The sequence below is a fragment of the Zophobas morio genome, unplaced genomic scaffold (genome assembly GCF_036711695.1).
Source record: "Zophobas morio isolate AGI-343-1 ecotype UQ-CSIRO unplaced genomic scaffold, CSIRO_AGI_Zmor_V1 ptg000012l, whole genome shotgun sequence".
NCBI lineage: Eukaryota > Metazoa > Arthropoda > Insecta > Coleoptera > Tenebrionidae > Zophobas > Zophobas morio.
The window spans coordinates 11,180,129-11,201,539 of NW_026972117.1; the positions used below are offsets into that span (position 1 = coordinate 11,180,129).

General features: G+C 31.8%; 1 protein-coding gene and 4 non-coding genes across 7 annotated transcripts in view; 3 read left to right on the forward strand and 2 right to left on the reverse strand.

Moving 5' to 3' along the window:
• The window catches only part of LOC135127768 (potassium voltage-gated channel protein Shaker), an 843,060-nt gene that overhangs the window by 655,385 nt on the left and 166,264 nt on the right, over nucleotides 1–21,411 (reverse strand). The window lies entirely within an intron of this gene.
• On the reverse strand, nucleotides 1,121–1,192 carry Trnap-ugg (transfer RNA proline (anticodon UGG)). Its single transcript has one exon. It is a non-coding gene; the product is annotated as a tRNA-Pro (tRNA).
• On the forward strand, nucleotides 12,799–12,870 carry Trnap-ugg (transfer RNA proline (anticodon UGG)). The gene has a single exon. It is a non-coding gene; the product is annotated as a tRNA-Pro (tRNA).
• Trnap-ugg (transfer RNA proline (anticodon UGG)) lies at nucleotides 13,228–13,299 on the forward strand. The gene has a single exon. It is a non-coding gene; the product is annotated as a tRNA-Pro (tRNA).
• Trnap-ugg (transfer RNA proline (anticodon UGG)) lies at nucleotides 18,488–18,559 on the forward strand. The gene has a single exon. It is a non-coding gene; the product is annotated as a tRNA-Pro (tRNA).

Genomic DNA, 21,411 nt, shown 5'->3' on the forward strand with positions numbered 1-21,411 from the left:
TTGCCTTAATTTGATGGGCAATTAATTTTAGATAATTGAGGTCGAAACCAAGTTCTGGTGGTCTAAAAGTACAAATAAATTTGTATAAACAATTTTCGAATGTGATCGAAAAAACCTCGAAATTTTCATAAATAAAAAATTGAGCTTTGGAGAAAGTTTTGGTAATACAATGCTATTATTTTTAGTATTACACTGCACTAATCCAATAATTTTTTAAAAGACGCATCGACAAGACACAGTAATAAAATACAAGTGTTCCATTTGAAAAAAGTGAAATATTGATATTTTAAAACTATAAAATTGGATTAACGTGGCAACATCGCAACGAAATTTCAAAAATAAACTGTGATTGTAAATCCTAAAAGAACTCTATCAAAATAATGAAAAATTTTATTTACAATTTTTGAAATTAAAACAACCGGGTTTGTATACCGAACATCATTTTGGGCGGTCTTCTGCTTCAATATTATGTGAAACTGTCAAGGGATATATTGAAAACTCCATGCAAAATGAAGTCCAGCGTCAATTTTGGGAGAACGCGATAGATACAAGTGTATATTGGGTTGCATAATTTAATTTTAATTTTTTCGATAATTGAAAAATTATTGCAACTAAGACGTTGATTAATAGTTATTTAACAATCTCATAATTTTTTTAATTCTACTACTCCACGATAGTTGAAATTATATCATCACATACATTCGCTGAATCCTATTAAAAACATTACACGTTACGAATTACAATGTGAACAATATATTAATTAATAATAAACAAACAATCAAACAAAACCATGAATAGACACGCCTGCACACCAAATTAACAATGATAGAATAACACAAATTCTGCGGAAATTATTTAGTTACAATATTTCAACCCTAATTATCTACATTTGTATAAATTTGATAAAATTGTAAAATTTAATCTAAATAGCTCGATATTTGTTCATTGTACCGTATTATCGCGATGTGCCCGCTGAATAACTCTGAAACGTGTGTTGACTAAAAAGTATTCATGTATGAAAGGGAATAAATGTCATGTAAACCCGAACGAGAAAAATAATGTTAGTCACAGACACTAATTTTAAAAAAGTGAAAGTTTCAAAGTTAATTTGGCAAAAAACGGGCTCAACCGGGATTTGAACCCGGGACCTCTCGCACCCAAAGCGAGAATCATACCCCTAGACCATTGAGCCGTTATAAACAATAAACGACTCATATCTGGGCGGTTTGGCAACAAGTAATAAAGTTTATAGACTTATTACCGTGTTAATTGCTTTATCTCTAATCACATGAGGTTTAAAAATAGTAGTATAAGCAACAAGTGAAAATTCACGCTTTATGGCACAGTCAAACTTAACTACCTTTATTGCACTTACTTTTTTTTGATATCTTGTTTATTTGTGTTATTATATCTTATTCATTTACATTTATAAATTTATTATGAATTTTCGTACCGTTGAGTGTCAGTTTTTTTCTGCTTAGCGTTTATTTACGAACAAAATGGAATAAAACTTTTATAATGCTAATAGCGTGTTTTTAACCTCGTAACGTTTATCCACTTATTTCGCAAGCACCTGTACCCAGAGTGATAACTTTTTTGTTGCTCACTGCTCTAATCTCGGTGAAGCTAAAAAAACAAAATTGTTACAATTAGGGATTTGTGGCTATTCATATTCTGGCAGATTTTTAATAGTATATTAAAGAACGAGTTTCATAAGGCAAATATTGAGGCACGAATCCAAGTTTATAGAACGAGCGGAGAAACCGCTAGTTATATAAAGGATGAGTGCCTCAATGGCCTTATGAACGAGTTATTTATACTATTTTTTCTATCGCACACGTTTTTTCCCAAAATTTAATTGAAATTTGCATTTTTTTTAATCTGGGGACTTTTGTAATTTTAAATTTAATGAAAACCGTCACATATATATAATCTACAGACGCTACGATTAGTTTACAGAAATTAAATTAAAAATTAATGATTCATTAAAAATTTATAGCACATTAACGTTTCATTTTGAGTTGCCGACTTGTTGAATTTGATTGAATCAAATGAGAATTTAATGACATGTTTAAACTGACGACGTTTTCGTGTTCTATTTAATATGAGGTGGTGGAAATTATTAATGGAATAATTTAAATAATATGGGGCGAGCGATAATTTGTAATCGAGTCATCTTCGGGATTGAATCCGTATGTTAAATAAAGAGTTTTCAATCGAATTTATTAAAAAAAAAAAGAGTTTTATTCGATGCTCTATTTGTTTTTCACAAATATAAACAAATCACGACCGCTCTTTCACATATCCGAGATAATATATGCCCTCCACATAAAGTTATTATTGTTCGGGCTCCAAAAACAGTGCTTAATAACGAAATTTATTATCTTGTTTTTGCGGCACAATATACGCACATAAAATTGGCAAGTTATAAAAATTATCGTTTCAGTATAACCCATCGACATTACACGGTTTCCGTTTTGGCCGAAGCTCCACCATAAATTAAAATCAGACCACTTCGGCCTGTCATCTGTTGAATCCTTGTGCTGCTATCCGGCTAAATAACGCCACGTTTAATTTATTTGGCAGTAAAGCGAGTCAAAAAAGTCGGAAATTTACCGTAAGTGCTAGTAAGAATTTGTAACAAGGTCGGGAATAAATTATGTAACGTGTAATATATAAGAGAAGCTTGCTGCTCTTACACAGAACAACCTAGCAATAAAAATGGAGACATCTACAAATATTTAATAAAGCAGCATGTATGAAGAACTAAACAAGGAAGACGTCGAGATGCGAATTTTTTATCCTGTGACCCTAACCGTCCCAAATCGATATTAATCCTGGATTCTGTAACCAATTCTATGGAAATGTTGCTTCGGTTTTGAGGCTGTAGTAGCTTAAGTAAACATCGGAGTAAATCGCGGCTTTCGTTCCGTCAAAGGGGAGCTAAGACGGCGCAAAAATTAAATCAGGTATGTAAACAGGTGGAGGAAATAGTGTGCTTTCTACATGAACTGGCGACTGAGTTGTATTCTCGGCCGGTCAACTTTCCCTCTGCGTTCTGTCGTGTTAGTTGTGCTATACAAATTATTATTCTCATTCTCATTCTCGACGATTTTCGAAATTTAACTAAATACTTCCATGTAGATTTTGGGCCTCAGAAGTCACTTTTGGTTTCATTTCTTCGATAACTTAAACCGTTTTTCCAGAATCGTCCACTGAAATATCGCATATCACACTGAATTTTCCGAAAAGATTGCTCCGTTACCATAAACATGCAATATTTTTGGAATCAGCACGTACGGATATATATATCTCTAAATATTTTTTTTCAGAATTTTTACACAACTTTTTCAAAAATGAAATTTTACACTATGGTAGCCAAACAACCTACCTTCTAAGAAAGAGTACTAGCCCCGCCCACCCACCCTTTATTTTCTTACAGGAGCAGGACATCTGCCAAAATCAATCTTATCTTGGCAAGTATGACACTGATTTTGGCAAATAACGTATCCTCTAAGAAAATAAGGGTGGGTGGGTGGGGCTAGTACGTGTCAAGGTAAGACTGATTTTGGCCGATAACCCACTCTTCTAAGAAAATAAAGGGTGGGTGGGCGGGGCTAGTACTTGTCAAGATAAGACTGATTTTCCCAGATGACATATCATCAAAAAAAGAAGGGAGGGTGGACGGGGAGCTAGTACTTGCCGAGATAAGACTGATTTCGGCAGATGATTTATTCTTCTAAGAAAATAAAGGCTGCTTGGGTGGGGAAAATCAAAAACTGAAATATCGAAAAATTTAAAAAAAAACAAATCTTATAAAATCGAATTCGAAATTCCAGTTTCATTACAATTTAGCAGTTTTTAATCCAATCTTTTGATTTTTCAAGTTAAAATTTTTCCTTTTTACGATTTGTCATTTTTCGATTTTTTTACTAAAAGAACAAATTCATTCGAACCGAAATTTTGAAAAATCGAAAAATCCAAAAATTGAAAATTAGTAAAAAAAATTTCAGATGTTTTAAAGTAACGGTAACCAAGGCAAGGGTTGAACAAAATTACTTTTTACTCCCTTCCAAAAACTCAGTGACAAAAAATCAAAAATCAAAAATTTAAAAAAATAAACATCTATTTTCTCTATATTTTTACTAATCAAGTAATTGAGAAATCGGAAAACTGCCCAAATTGTAAAATAAAAAAATTGAAAGTTTTTTTTAGTTGCCCAGAGAAATCAGAAATCGAAGGACAGATCCAAAAATTGTAAATTTAAAAAGCGAGAAATTGAAAAATTCGAAAGTTGAAAAATCGAAAAACTGACAAATTTGGTAGCACTCGTTGCGATAAGGCTGATTTTGGTAAATGATCTACTCTCTAAGAAAACAAAGGGCGGGTGGGTGGGGCTAATATTTGCCAAATAACCTACCCTCTAAGAAAATAAAAGGCGGCTGGGGTCGGCTAGTACTTGTCAAGATAAGACTGATTTTGGCAGATGACCCACTCTTCTAAGAAAATAGAGGGTGGGTGGGCGGGGCTAGTACTTGTCAAAATGAGACTGATTTTGGCAAATGACATATCCTCTAAGAAAGTAAGGCAGGGTGGGCGGGGGGCTAGTACTTGTCAAGATGAGAATGATTTTGGCAGATGTCATACTTATCCTCTAAGAAAATAAGGGCGGGTGGGCGGGGGGCCAATAATTGCTAATAATAAAAAAAATTAAAATCAAAAAATGACAAATTGAAAATTGGATAAATGAGAAATTGGAAAATTATACAACTGTTTATTCGGAAAATCAAAAACTGAAATATCGAAAAATTGAAAAAAAAACAAATCATAAAAGCGAATTCGAAATTCCAGTTTTTCATTTTTGTTTAGTTTTTAGATTTTTCAACTTTTGAATATTTCATTTGATAATTTGTTTGACAATTTAGCAGTTTTTAATTCCAATCTTTTGATTTTTCAAGTTTTAACTTTACAATTGTGAAATTTTTTGATTTTTTATTTTTCAGATTCTGAAGTTAAAACGTTATTTTTCGATTTTTTAACTAAAAGAACAAATTTATTCGAACCGAAATTTTGAAAAATCAAAATATCCAAAAATTGAAAATTAGAAACAAAATTTTCAGATGTTAAAGTTACGGTAAACATGGCAATCGCTGATCAAAAATACTTTTTACTCCCTCCCAAAAACTTGGTGACAAAAAATTAAAAATCGAAAATTTTAAAAAATAAACAACTATTTTCTCGATAATTTAAAAATCAAATACTTGAGAAATCGCAAAACTGCCAAAATTAAAAATTGAAAAATCGAAAGACAGACCAAAAAATTGAAAATTTAAAAAGCGAGAAATTGAAAAATACGAAAGTTGAAAAATCGAAAAACTGAAAATTTTGATAGTACTCGCTACGATAAGACCGATTTTGGCAAATGATCTACTCTCTAAGAAAACAAAGGGCAGGTGGGTCGGGATAGTACTTGCCAAATAACCTACCCTCTAGTGCTTGTCAAGATAAGACTGATTTTGGCAGATGACCCACTCTTCTAAGAAAATAAAGGGAGGGTGGGCGGGGCTAGTACTTGTCAAGATAAGACTGATTTTGGCAGATGACCATCTCTTCTAAGAAAATAAAGGGTGGGTGGGCGGGGCTAGTACTTGTCAAGATAAGACTGATTTTGGCAGATGACCATCTCTTCTAAGAAAATAAAGGCTGGGTGGGTGGGGCTAATACTTGCTAAAAATAAAAAAACTTAAAATCAAAAAATGACAAACTGAAAAATTGGATAAATGAGAAATCGGAAAATTGTACAACTGTTTATTCGGAAAATCAAAAACCGAAATATTGAAAGACTCAAAAAAAAATCTTATAAAATCGAATTCGAAATTCCAGTTTTCTTTTTTGTTTAGTTTTTAGATTTTTCAACTTTTGAATATTTCATTTGATAATTTGTTTGACAATTTAGCAGTTTTTAATTCCACTCTTTTGATTTTTCAAGTTTTAACTTTTCAATTGTGAAATTTTTTGATTTTTAATTTTTCAAGTTCTCAATTTAAAATTTTTCCTTTTGACGATTTGTCATTTTTCGATTTTTTAACTAAAAAACAAACTTATTCGAACTGAAATTTTGAAAAATCAAAAAATCCAAAAATTGAAACTTAGAAACAAAATTTTCAAATATTTTAAAGTAACGGTAAACATAGCAATCGCTGATCAAAATTATTTTTTACTCCCTTTCAAAAACTCGGTGACAAAAAATCAAAAATCGAAAATTTAAAAAAATAAACATCTATTTTCTCGATATTTATCAAAATCAAATAATTGAGAATTCGGAAAATTGTAAAATGAAAAAATCGAAAGTTTTTTTCAGTTGCCCAGAGAAATCAGAAATCGAAAGCCAGATCATAAAGTTGAGAATTTAAAAAGCGAGAAATTGAAAAATTCCACAGTTGAAAAATCGAAAAACTGAAAAATTTAGTAGTACTCGCTACGATAAGACTGATTTTGGCAAATGATCTACTCTCTAAGAAATCAAAGGGCGGGTGGGCGGGGCTAGTATTTGTCAAGATAAGACTGATTTTGGCAGATGACCCACTCTTCTAAGAAAATAAAGGGTGGGTGGGCGGGGCTACTACTTGTCAAGATGAGACTGATTTTGGCAAATGACATATCGTCTAAGCAAATATGGGAGGGTGGGTGGGGCTAATACTTGTTAAGAATAAAAAAACTTAAACACAAAAAATGGCAAACTGAAAAATTGGATAAATGAGAAAACGCAAAATTGTACAACTGTTTAATCGGAAAACGAAATATGGAAAAATTAAAAAAAAAAATCTTATAAAATCGAATTCGGAATTCCAGTTTTCATTTTTTTTTTTTTTATTTTCATTTGATAATTTGTTTGGCAATTTAGCAGTTTTTGATTCCAATCTTTTGATGTTTCTAGTTTTAACTTTACAATTGAGAAATTTTTTGCTTTTTAATTTTTCAAGTTCTCAAGTTAAAATTTTTACTTCTCACGACTTATCATTTTTCGATTTTTTAACTAAAAGAACAAATTTTCAGATGTTTTAAAGTTACGGTAAAAATGGTAATCGCTGATCAAAATTACTTTTTACTCCCTTCCAAAAACTCGGTGACAAAAAATCAAAAATCGAAAATTTAAAATAATAAACATCTATTTTCTCGATATTTTTAAAAATCAAATAACTGAGAAATCGAGAAAATGCCAAAATTGTAAAATTACAAAATCCAAAATTTTTTTCAGTTGCCCAGAGAAATCAGAAATCGAACGACAGATCAAAAAGTTGAAAATTTAAAAGGCGAGAAATTGAAAAATTCGAAAGCAACCAGCCAAAATTCAGCTTCTAAATTCTCAAATAAATTATTCAATGATTTTGTCATTTCAAAATATTTACATTCCAGAAATTTATTGAACCCCGCTTGATGAATTGACAAACCAGGAACATCAGACAAATATTTATCCAAATCAGACTCAATTTCAATGTAGTCAGGGTAAAATCGCCTGTCACAGAAAACCGAAAGTGTAGAACTCTGGATGACCCCCATACAGGACCCACAGGGCCTAGCATTATTGAAAAAATGATACACCAACACCAAGTAGGTTATTAAGAGACAGCCCGATTTTTCATAAAACAAAATTTAATCAAATAAAACGCAACAACTGTTTGACAGCTAATGCGATATCGTTTGAATATCAACAACAATTATGGCAAAAATTTAATCTACAGAACAGTACCAAATTCACCAATAAAAGATGGAAAAAACTAACCTTTAACAAGCAAAATCGCAGAGAGATGCATTTATCCTTTAAATCCTAATTTCCTTCCATTCCATGTCAACCCTTGAAGATCACCACTTCACCTTATATTTTAGCACGAAAGTAATCTATTTTTGATAAAAATAAACCATTTAAACAAGCCGATTTGAGGAACGAACATGCACTCATCAAAGTCAAAAATGTACTGCGCTAAAACACAACTCCTTTGCATAACGTAAAGCAACAAAAAACTCTCATCGCACTTCTTATCAGAGAGATTTTTTGCGGAAGTTTAAATCGACGCATCGCAGAGTAAATAAAACTAGCTTGTAATCAAGTCGAGAAATTTGAAATTTAGTTATAATTTACCAAAGGCAATACATATAATCATTTTAAATTCAGAATTTCGCAAAATTTTGTTTTAGAACGACGTTGAAAGAATTATGACTACTTTGCATTTCTTAAGAATTTGAAAAAATTCTATAGGGGCCTGGTGTTCTGTTTTAAGAAGAATTTGAAACAATCTTGGGAGTCTGTGGTGCTGTTTTTTTTTGAAGAATTTGGGCGAATGTTGGTGTTTTATTATTTTGAAAAAACGTGATCATTTTGCGTTATACACAACAAAGCAATTCTTATGCCAGTTTTAATAAGAACATCGAAAAAATGAAATTTATAGTAGAACTTTTTATTATTATTAGAAATTGGACAACAGGTGCATGACTCAATTACAGTCCAATTATTATAGGCCAATGCTGAAACCTTTGAGAATGGTAAAAAGTGAAAAAAAATTAGAACAGGATGATGACCATTGGAAAAGGAAGAAAATATAACAAAAATAAATGGAAAAATAATTTACGGGCGATCTGAGGTCGGGAAGTGGAAGGGGGTGTGCTTTTAAGGGTAGAAAACGGTTTTCACGAAATTTGGTGAAAACTTACCTATTTATGTCCCAAACTCACTGTAATTTTTTTTATTCAAAGTACCGGCTCGACCGATTTTATGAAATTTTTTGTGTATATTCGGTAGGTCTGAAAATAGGTCGTAAACTATTTTTTATACCCCTAAGTGATGAGGGTGGCCCACCCAAAAATATTTTTTTTTAATTTTTGGACAAAAATATTTTTATTTTTATTTTTTTTAAGATTTGGCATCAAAAAATACATATAACCCTAAATTTTCACCCTTGTACCACCGACCCCATTTTTTAATAGCGATATGAATATCTTTACTTTCATCCACAGATGCGCAATAGAGTTACAAGATGGTTGTTGAATTGTCGTACGATAAATTTGTATGTATAATTTATAATTTAATTTAATTATAATTTATTTATTTATTTTAATTTAATTTTTTATTTAACTACCAAAATAGTCACTGGAGATAATTTATATGGCAAAACAACGTTTACCGGGTCGGCTACTTAGACGGCAAAAATTTGTCAAATTTGGCCAATATTTTTTATAAAAAACATGCAAGCAAAGAAGATATCGAAAAAAATGGATTACAATTAATCAAATCGATTTCTAAATAATGTAAAAAATACAATATAGCACTGAATCAATTAAGACTTCGCAAATCAATTGACCACAATTTAATATCATTGGCAAATTTCCTACCAACAGAAGGCGTTTGTTTCATGGATTTGCAATTTTTTAGTTTATCAATGTAACATGGAATCTTACTTTTTTCGAGTAATTAAAGTGTAAATTTTAATAAATAGCTCAAACTTTTACATGATGATTAAACAAAAATTTTTCGCACTGGAGTTTTTAATTTTTTTTGCATTTTCTGTGAAAATTTGCCATAGTAAGGTGTATTTTTTTACACTATCAGAAACTAGAGATTTCAACCAACAAAAAGCAAATCGATTTTTTTAAAAAAGCAGATACTTTGACCTGAGAATTTGATTGAAAATTAGGGTGCTTTTTCGATATTAAATCAAAGTATTATTTGTTCCCCAATAAATATTTTGAACAAAAAAATTGTAGTGAGTTTGGGACATAAAAAGAGATAAAAATAAGAAACTAAAAACTCGGTTATTTAGATTTTTCGCATAAATTTTGAGGTTATGTGAAAAAAGTGTAAATACAAAAGTTGTAGCTCTTTTTATCACCTAGAACTAATTTTTTCGGCAGGACTTGTAGTTTTGCCGGAAATCATGATAAACCGTTTTCCACTCTTAAAAGCTCACCCTCTTCTACTTCCCGACCTCAGATCGCCAGTAAATTATTTTTCCTTTTATTTTTCTTATATTTACTTCCTTTTCCAATGGGTATCATCCTGTTCTAAATTTTTTTGGTCTAAAAAATTATCGGCCTTGGCCTCTAATACCAGATTTACCATACAAAGAATCTTTGTCATTGTCAGGAAGATTGAAATCCCCAATAATTATTACACGTTCGTTGAATATTTCCTCCGGATTACCTAGCAAATTGAACAATAGTATATATTCATCAGCCGTAGGTTTTGGTGAAGTATAGACAATGAAGATGTAGAAACTAAAATAGCCAATGCTGTGTTTGGATCCAAGAATGTCTGTGGAGGTAAGCAAATCAAGTTGGATAGTTGAAAACTGCAACTTGGATGCAAGAAGAACTCCTCCATTTCTAGTTACATTTGTTTTATCAAACTTTCTGCCTGATCTGAGGACTATATAGTTATTAGGTCAAAATTCAGAATTGAGCACGGAATTAGAAAGCCAAATTTCTAGAAGGTAACAAAAAATTGCAATAAAAAGATGTGTTTTGCAGTTTCGAAAAGACAGGCCCGATCTTTCTTTCGAAGAAGTAACTATGAGGGCTCGAACATATTTTCTGTAATGTAAAAATACGCTGTAAAATGTTTTAATTTTTTTTTTTTTCATAGGTGGGAACATCAACTATGGCGAAAATTTTATCAACAGGGAACCAAAATTTAAAAACAACACTATCTGGCAAGCGAAAACCAACGGATTTATTTACAAATTATATGTTTCGGAAAGACCTGCAACGACAAATTTGGCAACTTAATGAAAAAAACGAATATTTCACTGTAGATACTCTTTTGGCACATTCTAGGGAACAGTTGGAATTAAAGGGGGGCAAACCACATTATACAAAATTCTTAAGTCAATGGGTTATAAACACAAGGAAGTAAATGGTTGCAAAATTCTATGTGAACAAAAACAGGTCGTTGCAGCCAAAATTACTTTTTGAGAACATATTTACAGTTTTTAAATTCTTGTGAAAATTTGACTTTCGTGTATTTGGATGAAACATGGATCTATCAAAATGGTTCGTCCATTCGTCTCTGGGTCCACGATACTGATCTAAAAAGCAATCCCACCAAAATTAAAAGTGAAGGATCAAGGTTGACTATTCACTGGGGCTCTTGGATGGTTGTAACAATTTTTTAAATTCAAAAATTAACGATAGAGGCTATCATAAAACGATGGACGGGACATCTTTCAATTGGATAAACCACCCACTTTTTCTAGTAAAAAATGTGAAATGCAGAAATGGCTCTTTAAACATAGTGTTGAATTTGACAAAAAATTTTCGAAGAAACAGTTGTGGGATTTAATTAAACCCTTCAGAAACAATAGAAAAAAAAAAGATATTTGGTAGACGAGACATTAAGAGAAAGTGGCCATGAAGTTCTTAGATTATCTCCGTACCATTGTCAATATAATCCAATTGAAATGGCGTGGGGATTTTGTAAGAACTATCACAACAAGCATATAAATTCTTAACCTTCATTAAAAAATAGGGTGGAGAATGTATGGCTTGAGGCGCTTTCTAAGTATACTCCAAGCATGTGGCAAAATTTTTGTAAACATTGTGAAAAACTTATTTTGGCAGATTGGGAAAAAAATATGGGAAATCTTTCGTACGAATCTATACCTCCTTTCATTATTTCACTAGGTGAGTCTGATTTAGAATCTCAGTTTGAAAATGACGGTGATGATACAGATTTTAATAGCGAAATAATGGAAATGGAGTGAATTGTAGTTTGTCGGGGGGTGATATTTTTACGCATCTTTCGTTTTAAATTTACCAAGGTAGTATGTGAAAAACTACATGACGTAGGTACAACAAAATAAGTATAATTTTACTTAGATCATCCACGTTGTTACTTTGCACCAAATTTTAAGCATTTTCATTTTTTTTTGTAACTCTTCATGGACCTGGAGAAGGCGTATAGTAACATTCTTATTAATAAGCGTTTGGAAGTACTTAGTAAAAGCAAATAAAGAGCACTTACGTAAGCATTAGTAATAGCTATATAGATAAATCATTCAATTTAAGGCCGGAAAAATGTTTCAGAAGAGCTAAACCTTTCAAAGCACTAGAGAAAGATTGTTGTCTTTTACCAACCCTTTTAGTAATCTTAGAAAAGTGAAAAAAGAAGTTGGAAGATATGGAAATAGGGTGTTCACAAAGGTGGAAATTTCCATTTCTAAGAAGAGTGGGCGAGCAGAACGATGATTGAGAATTAAAGATGAGATGCTAAATGTGGCATGCGACAATAATAATAATAATATATATTAATGTCAGTATATTTTTCTGTTTTTTGACTGATTTCAAATTTGCTGCAATAATATTTTCTTTAACACGAAAAGTTAAAACTTGCTGTTATAATAATAATAATAATAATAATAATAAATAAATCTGTTTCAAGGACAAGATTTAATGACAGCGCCACCACCTCCACCTCAAATTTCTCGCTACTTCTAGTTTGACGTGCGGAACTTCCGCCTTAATTAAACTGTCTTAACCTGAATTACAGTTTATGAATTGCTTACGGTAGTTAAGAGCAACACGTGTTTAACTCCAATTAAAAGACCTTAGCAGACGTTTGATGTAATTTTATGAAATTCAGTTTTGCACGGAGGTTGCTCTTCCGCACTGGAATGCGGCAGACTGAGCGATTACCGGCCGCCGAGCGAATTTACGACTTTCTCCTAATTAAGTTTTAAATATTCATCAATTTTTTATTCGGCTCTTAATTGAGTACATCAGTGAAACCTCAGCAAAAATGTATGTACCGGCTCAATGGTCTAGGGGTATGATTCTCGCTTTGGGTGCGAGAGGTCCCGGGTTCAAATCCCGGTTGAGCCCTCGTTTTGCTGCAGGAGTTTAGAGAAATTGTTTTGGAGCGGGTGGAGGTGGAAATTAATTAATATTTAAAGAGAGGAGTACTTGAAAGTTTCAAATTGTGGTTAAACTGCAGTTGAGGATGGAATTTTAATGAGTTCGTGTTGTCTGTTTTACAACTAGAATATTCATAGTGTCTTTGTAAAAATTAAAATTTGGGGAACTTAGAGATAAATTGTTTAAAATAATCCCAAGAAAGTAATATTATTAGCTATCTTATCTAGTGAGTCGTAAATCTTATTGCTAATTTCCTGTTATCAGGGATTTGTTGAAATCTGTTACCAATGGGATGGCACAAAAATGTCGATTGTTGTTTACAACGGCTCAATGGTCTAGGGGTATGATTCTCGCTTTGGGTGCGAGAGGTCCCGGGTTCAAATCCCGGTTGAGCCCTACTTTTTGCACTTTTTTAATAATAATAATCAACGCACGGTAATTGTGCCCTGAAAACGTAGCAAATTTGATCGAATTTTCGTCGTAATTTGGCTTTTTCAGTTGATTTAAAATAACGATGCACTGGGGCAGACAAACGTGTTCAAAGTTATAGCCTTTAAGCGCAATTGATGCTGAACAAATGGAACTAATTGGTGTTCAATGAGTTTCACGTTTTCGGTAGGCTGTGTGCCGATGAATTTCAGAGTAATTTAAGAGCGACTGTAAAACACGTCATGTTTTACGGCCCATAACCAGTTCAAGTTGTATATTTAGTTCAAATTGCTTTCGAATAAATTTGTAATTTTACGTCCGGATTTCAGAAAACGTCTGGCTTATTTATGAAAAATTGCTTCCATTCAGCTAGAATTACCTACGCGAATTTAGTTTTGTACAATCTGATGCACATAAAAAAAGTAAGCCCCGCCCACCCACCCTCGCGTAATTGTATTGATTTTTTTATTCGTCGTCCATCTTACGATATTCCTAACATACTTTTTCTGCTAACTTACTAACACTTTTCTTATGTATATTGCTTTTTCTCTATTTCCTGTCTTTCACTATGGTAAAATTACTATCTTTTGCATAACAAACCCACAGAGACTCAAAGAAAGTTCGTTAGAATTAGCTTGTGGCTGGAAGAATATTAAAGCTCTCTTATATGTAGGCTTCCGATTTTAGGTCGTTAAAAAATGAATAAAAGGAGAAATTTTTAGGTTCCAAAATTGACGAATTAGGTCATAAAAATCATAGTTAATTTAAAAAAAAAACATTAAACAAAACATTATAGAAACAAATATTTTGTGTAACAAACAAAAAAATGATAATAAATAAACGATATATAGTTTCGTAAACTAATTCTAAGTTATCGCAAAAAAATGGTGATCAAATTAAACCAAGTCGCATTTAACAAAAAATAAAATATTAATTGAGGTGTTTAAAATGAGTTACAAAAGCAAACCATATATTTCTCTAAATTTTCGATTGTAAATTTACACCTTTGATTCCTTAAAACAATTTTAAGTTTTGAAAACGTGCGTTCCACATCACTAGAGAGCGGATTTCTAAGTTTAATGCTTTTTGTGAAAAATTTAAGCACTTCAAAACTTTTTTATATCTGTAACTATGATACAATTTGGAGTAATTTGACACATTTTTTTTTATGCTTATTTGCTTTTTTTTCCAATTTTATGCATATTAAAACTTATGTGCTTATTTAATGCTTTTTTCGACGAATATGAGTTTTAATGCATATTTTGTTCAAATGCCGGCCTTGTCGGGATGACAAATACTTGTTAGTTAGCCGTATCGTATCGTATGCATTTTACCTGGACTTGACCATTGAAGTACACTTACTCAAGACCCTTTCTGTGAATAGGTTCCGGTCGTTTGGGTAATAAAATTTTATTATAGGATTGGGAAAATACTCCATAGATTTTATGACTTTAAATCCTTACTTCCGTTGATAATGAATTAAAACTTTTAACCAGATGTTCTTTTTCGGCATTTTGCGGCAAGACCGTTGAAGATTTTCTAGAAAAAAGGATTATTGTACCCAACTACCTACCTTAAAATTTTTCTAATGGAAACTTTTAAGTAAATGAACCGTTTATTTCACAACCATCAGTCTATCGCATCTGTCGTAGTATACAGTGTTATACGTGGTTCTCCCTTGTTACATGTTGAGTTCTTTTTAGTAATATTACTGATATTTTAAAAGAATGCCGAAAGTAAAATCGACGCCGGATGAGTGAATAAGGGATTTTCCAGAATTAAAATTAGAAAACAACAAAATATTCTGCAGAGCTTGTGTGAAAACCGTAAGCCCACTAATTTTTTTTTTATCTATTTTCCTTTGTTAACCCTGTATATGTACGTTGTTTTAGATTCCAAGTGATAAAAAATATAACGTGACGCAACATGTCAGAACGACTCTTCATGTAGAAAGGAAGAAAATGTTTGAAGTTTTTAAAATTAAACAGCAGACCATACATGAATCTGTTGCATCTACTTCCACAAAAGATGAGCAGTTTCAGTTTAATTTCGATTTATGTAAAATGATGATCCAGTCGAATATACCTTTAAAAAAATTGGAGAAAGGTCCTCTTCAAGAATTCCTTGAAAAACACTGCAATCGACATATTCCGGTTGAAAGTACTCTCCGAAAAAATGATGTAGGCCCAGTGTTTCAGCAAGTTTACAACGAAATTAAACATCGCATTGGAGATAATTATCTATGGTTCGCTGTCGATGAAACAACCGAGAGTTGTGGAAGATACGTGGCAAGTTTAATTGTTGGAATCTTAAATGAAAATTTCCCTAGTCGAGGGTATGTAGTAAGTTTGAAAATGTTAGATAAAACAAATGACAATACGATTACCAGGTTTATAAATGACAGTCTTACGTCACTATTTTTGCCAAATGCCGTACCGGCGAATAAAATTTTATTGATGATTTCGGATGCACCTCGTTATATGTTGAAAACAGGGAATAATCTAAAAATATTGTACCCCAATTTAATTCACTCTACTTGCATTGCCCACGGTTTATACAGAGTGGCTGAAGGAATACGTTTGCAGTTTCCTACTGTTAGTGGCAAATGGTAAAAAGATTTTTGTTAAAGCCCCACTAAGAGTGCAACATTTTAAGGAAAAATTTCCAAACATACCATTGCCCCCAGAGCCGATTATAACAAGGTGGGGAACATGGTTACAAGTCACATTTTATTATGACAAATATATCAAAGAATTTGAGGAAGTAGTTACGGAGTTTAGCGAAGATTCTTCTCAATCGATTAAAGATTGCATAAATATTTTGGAAAACAAAGATTTGCGACAAGATCTAGCTTTTCTAAGAAGCAATTATCAATTCGTATGTGAGGTAATAAAAAAGTTAGAAAAACCCAACATGTTGTTGGTAGATGCCATAAACTTAGTGAAAGAATTTAAACAACACGCAAACGCAGTAAGGGGTAATATTGGTACTAGAGTATCTCAAAAACTTGACGAAGTGTTAAATAAAAATGCAGGTTTCGGTGTTCTTTCCGACGTTGCTCGTGTTTTACAAGGCCAGAAGGTGGAAAATTTGGAGTTAGTTTCAACATTAGTTGCAAAATTCAAATTTGCGCCAACAACGAGTGTGGATGTTGAACGCACATTCTCCAATTTTAAACACATTTTAAATGATCGACGAAAAAATTTTACAGTGGACAACTTGGAACATATTACAATCATAAATTGTTTTAAAAAAAACTGAAATACGTGTGTAAAATATAAAGTCTATGATTATTTTAATAATATTTTATCCAAAGTTCTAAGAAGTGTTCTTTGATTTGTAATATGATTATGTTTTTAATGCTTTTTTGCTTAAAATAAAACTTTTTTAATGAAAGTGTCATGCTTATTTAATACTTTTTTGCTTAAAATAAAGCTTTTTTGTTGAAAATCTTGTGCTTATGTAAGCGCTTATTTTTAATTTTTTTGTGCTTATAAATCCGCTCTCTAATTATATATTTACTGACTTGTTTTAAAACATCAAAGTGTTCTGCATAAAACAATGCTGCTTGAATCCAAGTGTCCCACCTGGTTAATACAGGTTCAGGTGGGAGAGGTGTGTTTGGTAAACTGTTTTTATAAAACTCTATTCTTATTGGTGCTTTTAAAAAGATTTTCTTAACATTGTCTAATTGTTTCAGACACTAAATGTAACCTATATGCCATACATGTTAAGTGTGTTATATTTTCATAAAACACCTTCAAATTAGTATCAGTTTTGATCATGTATGAAGCACCATCTGATACAAACTAATTAACTTTTTTGTGTTCAGTTCCTTTTAGCCACAATAAAGCTACAAATTAACAATTAAATAAATTATAATACTTTCAATGCTAAAAATTATCAACAGCACACCCAATGATTCGTTTATAAATCTCGAGATTGTGTTGCTATTAGTTTTATCAAGCTGCCTCAAAGCTAGTAGAAATGGACTATGTATCTTCCTAATCTGTACGTCGTCTCATCGACGCTAATCCATATATCATTATTCCCAATAGAATTTCTATTTTTTTTAATTACCTGTAAATTATAAAATTTATGTTAAAAAGTTTTTAAATAAAAATTCTAGTGCTCACCATATCGTAATCTTTTGGTAAATAATTTTTTCTCAGAGTGCTTTCTGAGGGTAAATGCCTTTCTGTATATTTATGCATAAAATTTTTAAACTCAGGACAACTAACTTTATTCCATGGAATATTTGCTGCGGTAAATGCCCTACATAAATCGGTGCAAAATTGCCTAAAATCATTGTCGCAACTAATGTTTAATAAAGTCTGTTTACTGGATTTATTCTTGTTCTTTTTATGTGCATGGCCACTGCAGTGTTGTTAAAATGTGATTTTTTTTTCGCACTTAAACTAGGAAACAAAAATGTGAACATAATTCAAGCTTCAGTATTTTAAATGTTTACTTACAACTTTTCCACACACTTTGCAGAATAACTCATTGTCTTTGGTTGAAGAAGGAAATTGAAAATTAGTGTCCAAATTATTCCCTAACCATAATTTGATTTTATCTTTCATGGATGATTTTACCTTCGGCATTTTGAGGATTCTTTACTGTATGCACAAAAATCAAAACCGGCCCCAGCACACTCACTAACACGCAGAGACACTCAGTATAACTAACAATAAACTAGGCATTTTAGGTAGTAATAAATGGGCGTTAAATAAACAGATTTGTTTTGCAATCCCTGAAGTAGATATAAAAAGGCAAAAAACCTAAGATCCGAAGCCTACTTATACGTTACCAAAAAAATCGGTTTTCGGTCATCTGCAAACCCAAAAATAATCATCTTTCAGTAACTAATTCAGCTCGTCCTATATCATCTGTGTAACAATTACAAATATTTAAGTAAGAAATGTCATAAGAAACTGTGTGTCTTGGACGCTTTAATTAAAAGCTGACGCTGACCGACAGTTTGCCTAACGTCTGAGAGAGCATTTATTAGAGCTGTTATCTAGTGTTCGTAGGTATTAAGGAAGAGCAATGGCAGATATATAATTAAAAAAAGATAAGATTATAAACGTACAATAAATTAATAAACCGAGGTTCGTTATTGTACGTTTTATAACTGCCGATTGTTGTTTATAGCGGCTCAATGGTCTAGGGGTATGATTCTCGCTTTGGGTGCGAGAGGTCCCGGGTTCAAATCCCGGTTGAGCCCTCTTTTTGGACATTTCTGTCCCCAATTTTATTTTCTAAACGAAAAATGCGTAAAATTAAACTTTTATCAAAAATATTCTTCACAATTTCCGCACAACGTATGTTGTTTAATCTGCTCTCATAATTCATCGCCTATAACAAGATAAATCTGCAGCCAGGAACCTCGGAAATAATAAGCCTTTATAGAATATGGAATATGTAAATGCAGCACGCTAACCAGTGAGTACATTGTTGCTAAAGTAAAGTGTCAACAGTATTGTAATTCATGGCTGCAGGTAAAGCATCCAACCATCACCTACTTAATCTACACATAACAACTATTGTTGTACGTTGTACTCATACTTATTATAATAAAACTGAAGCGAGCGTAACACTATCTAATATTCCGTAATATGCATTCCGTGTTCAAGCCGAGACAGACTATATTTCATTTTTATTTACGGCTTTGAAATTTTCGCCATTCTGCTTTTAAAAACCGAGTTGTTTAGATATCCGGATGGAGAAATCGAGAGGAGTAAAATCTGAAGAACGTGCTGGCCATAGAATATCTCTTTTTTACTTCCCGAGCGTAAGCTAACTTTAGTTTTTTTTTAATATATAGAATTTTCTTTCAACAACAGGATAGATAATCATGTTTTCAGTTTCTTATTGGGAAAAGAAGACTTCGTAAATTAAGAAAAATTGTACAAAATATAAGCCCCGCCCACCCACCCCGTCTCAATCGTGATGAATATTTTATTCATCGTGAACTAAAGGGCGGAATTTATTTGCAAAATCCTCGTTTTTCTACAAGAAATTGCCATATGAAATAGGAGTATGTTTTTAAAAGGATAGAATTTTTTAGAGAAATGTTGATATTACAATTAAACTCCGCCCTTCGGTTTGATTAGGACTGAAAAACTCATCACAATTGAGATCGGGCGGGTGGGTGGGGTTTAATTTTGTTTTTTTTTAAGATATGGAGTTTTCTTTCAACAACAGGGTAGTTAAACATATTGTCAGTTTCTTGTAGGGAAAAAATGACTTGGTAAGTTAAGAAAAACTGTACAAAATATAAGCCCCGCCCACCCACCCATTCTCAATTGTGATGAATATTTTTTTCATCGCTAAAGGGCGAAATTTAGTTGCGAAATCCTCGTTTTTCTATAAGAAATTACCATATGAAATAGGAGTATGTTTTTAAAAGGATAGAATTTTTTAGAAAAATATTGATGTTACAATTAAACTCCGCCCTTCGGTCTCATTAGGAATGAAAAACTCATCACAATTGAGATCGGGTGGGTGGGTGGGGCTTAATTTTGTTTTTTTTTTTCTAAATATATGGTGTTTTATTTCAACAAAGGGGTAGTTAAACCATTATCAGTTTCTTATTGGGAAAAAAAGACTTCGTATATTAAGAAAAAATGTACAAAATATAAGCCCCGCCCACCCACCCCTTCTCGATTGTAACGAATATTATATTCATTCTGAGCTGAAGGGCGGAGTTTATATGCAAAATCCTCATTTTTCTCTAAGAAATGACCATATGAAATATGTTTTTAAAAGGATAGAATTTTTTATAGAAATATCGATGTTACAATTATTAAACTCCGCCCTTCGGTCTGATTAGGAATGAAAAACTCATCACAATTGAGATCGAGCGGGTGGGTGGGGCTTAATTTTGTTTTTTTTTTAATATATGGAGTTTTGTTTCAACAACACGATAGTAAAACATATTGTCAGTTTCTTGTTGGGAAAAGAAGACTTCGTATATTAAGAAAAATTGGACCAAATATTAGCCCCGCCCACCCACCCCTTCTCGATTGTGATGAATATTTTATTCATCGTGAGCTGAAGGGCGGAGTTTATGTGCAAAATCCTCATTTTTATACAAGAAATTTCCATGTGACATATGTTTTTAAAAGGGTAGAATTTTCTAGAGAAATAATATGTTACAATTAAACTCCGCCCCTCGTCTAATTAGGAATGAAAGTCATCACAATAGAGATCGGGGGGGTGGGTGGAGCTTAGTCTTTGTTTTTTACTTATATATAGTTTTTTTTTCAATAATTTTTTGCCGCAGAGAACAAGAGATATTATAATAAAAAATCTAAGTCAATATTATTCAATAATTTTGGACTGTACTCCTAATGTAAGTCACGTAGAATAACTTGTACTTTCTCGTTTTTCTCGAAAAACTGAAGAAATGAAAAACTGAAAAATCTAAAATTTGAAAAATTAAAAATTGAAAACTCGTGAACTTTCAAATTGAAAAACTGCAAAATCTAAAAATGAAAACTTGAACAGATATCGTAACAAAAAAACGAAAAATTGAAAAATTGCAAATTGAAAAACTGACGAAACGAAAAATTGAAAAAAACTGAAATTGAAAAAAAATATATAAAAACGGAACATTGAAAAATTGAAAAGTTGTAAAAATAAAGAAAATAAAAAACTGAAACGCAAAATTGCAAATGGTAAAATAGAAACATTCAAAAGTCGAGAAATCCAGGAACGGGAAAATTAAAAAACTGAACAATTGAAACGTGGAAAAATGGAGAAATTGAAAATTATAAACGTCAAAAATTGAAAAATCCTAAAACAGAAACATCGAAAATTGAAAAACCGAGAAATCCAAAAACTGGAATTATTTATCTTCGACAAATGTTAAATGTTTCGCTTGCATAATTTTTCAATTTTGCAACTTTAATTATTTCAATTTTTCAATTTCTCGACTTTCGTTTCTTCAATTTTTCGGCTTGCAATTTTTCAATAATACATTTTCATTTTTCGATGTTTCAGTTTCTCAGTTTTTAATTTTCATTTTATCGATTTTATATTACAATTTCGGTTTTTCCATTTCTTTTATTTTTC